A 2,500-nucleotide genomic window follows, 5' to 3' on the forward strand; every position below is an offset into this window, starting at 1 on the left:
AAAAAGCCCGCATACATAACTCAGCCCTTGGATTCTATGCCTCTCAATCAGAGGCATGAAGATTTGTTTTCATTCTGCTTGTATGAGATGCGAATGGTGTGCTGCTCTGGGCTTTTCCAAGGCTCTGTGTAGTGCCACTGCTTGCCCTTTTCCATAGGTAGGCAATGTGGTGGTCCTCAAACTTTGTTTTACCCACTTTGCCAAGATGTCAGCCCTTACCACTGCGGGGAACATCATTACAGGGATATGTTTCAATAGAGGACTGCGACACAGCTCAGTTTCTCAGTTTCTCAGCGAGTTTCTTATTTCTTGTTGCCCTGGGGAATGAGATTTGAAAAGATGATTTAATCATAGAATGGCCTGAGTTGAAAAGGATCACAATGATTATCTGTTTCCAACCCCCTGCTATGTGCAGGGTCGCCAACCAGCAGACCAGGCTGCCCAGAGCCACATCCAGCCTGGCCTTGAATACCTGCAGGGATGGGGCATCCTTTCAGCCTCCTTTGGCAACCTACAACAAACTACAGAAGAGCATGTGGATTTTCCTAACTTCTGAGTGCTTAACTTTGCAACTTTAATGCTCTTTTGAGGCAGATTTTTTGGGTTGTATTAGTCATACAAAACAATAAAAACTCAGGATATGTTGTTCAATAAGTTCCTTAATCAGGAGCACATTGTGTTACATTTTAATCTGTCTCCCAACTGAGCTTTATGTCTTTGTAATGGCAAGATGAGGACTGCCTTTACTAGCCTTTACTTTTATAAAATGTTTGCCAGTAATTTATTCCACCTGTGGAATGCATTTAATCCATTAAACTATTCTAGATGAGCTGTGCTTTTGAAAACATATTACAATTTTCTTTTACCTGACTTTTTATGAGAAGTATCTTTTTAATAAAGCTGTCTCACCACAGTAATGCTACACAGTGGCAAACCTGAAATTTCTCAAGCCGCTTTAATCAATAAAGTTATCACCAGTCATTTCCCTTGGTAACTGCTTCTTACGAGACCCCGACTTTACCTTCTGCTGCCGAGATGTTTTCAGCCTGCACTTAGAATGGGAGGAACTCCCTGAAGTCCAATTTTCATTTTAACCTTTCCTCAATGGCCTAGAAATAACAGATTGCCAGTATTACTTTAATAGATTGGAAATTTAAACCTCTTAGAGGTAACCAGATTTGTCTTATGATTCAGTAGTATGACAAAGAATAACACACCTTAAAGGTTACCGAGATACCTAATTCGTATGTTTTAAGGCAGCTGTAACAGTGGGTGATTTTTACAGCTTTACAATAAAATCTAAATAATGTTAAGGTTCCCCTAGTTTTATATAATCATAAAGAAGTTCTATCTGTAGCAAATTGTCTCGCTTTGCCCGGAGTTATGGCAGGTCATATAGGAGTGCATAAAGCCCTGGTAGTTAACCAGTTCCATTGCTGCCACCTGCACACCTCAGGTGGGGGTCAGCAGTGCATGAGAGCGGAGCGGGGTCACCCCAAGATCTGCTGCTGTGCAGCCATCCCTTCCCCAGTCACCAGGATAACGGGAAGGCTCTCCATCTCAGGAAGAAGAGTTAAGCAGCCGTGTGAAGTTTCAAACACTCTCAGGGGGAAGTTCTTCACTATGAGAGCGGTGAGGTGCTGGAACAGCTGCCCAGAGAGGCTGTGGATGCCCCGTCCATCCCTGGAGGTGTTCAAGGGCAGGTTGGATGGGGCCCTGGGCAGCCTGGACTGGTATTAGATATGGAGGTTGGCAGCCCTAGATGTGGCAGGGGGTTGGAGATTCGTGATCCTTGAGGTCCCTTCCAACCCAAGCTATTCTACAATTCTATGATTCTGTGATTCTATCATTCACTGGCCTGGCAGGCCTTGGCACCTTTGGAAATCTGCCCCAGAGGTGTCATGTATTTCTTTTTCTGTTTCGCCTGCCTTGTTGTACAAATTCTGTGGGGTCAGAGGCCACAGGTGATGCCCTGTGCATGTTTGATGTTTGCACAGCCTGGATAGAAATGTAATTAACAGAATTATGGGATCTTGAAGCCTAGGAGATTACCAGCTGGGCCATGAGGAATAGGGAGAAAGGTAAATGCATCATATTTCTTGGGCAAAGGCTCTTAACACATCAAGATTTTGTGCAGCAGCTTTATTTTATTTCGTTTATTTCTACATTGTTGGCACACTTAGCTTGGTTATTAAGCCTGTAGCAAAAATCTGCTTTGGCTTATATACTTTTGGCTCTAGAATCATTCACTGTATTAAATACTCTGCTGAAGCTTGCTTCCCTCTTTGAATCTTCATGTTTGCACCTTCCATAGACTTCAGCCTCTACCATACTGTGTGTGAGCACCTCCCAGCAAGCTGGGCATTGCAGCACAGGCAGAGGTAGGTAGTGGGGAATAAGGGCTAGTTTGACTGGAACTATTCAGTAGCAATGGCTTTGCTCAGCTTTGGCATACATTTGCTTTATTTATCATATGCATACAGCCACACACCATCTTTCA

Source organism: Meleagris gallopavo, chromosome 8 (assembly GCF_000146605.3).
Source record: "Meleagris gallopavo isolate NT-WF06-2002-E0010 breed Aviagen turkey brand Nicholas breeding stock chromosome 8, Turkey_5.1, whole genome shotgun sequence".
In the NCBI taxonomy this organism is placed as follows: Eukaryota; Metazoa; Chordata; class Aves; order Galliformes; family Phasianidae; genus Meleagris; species Meleagris gallopavo.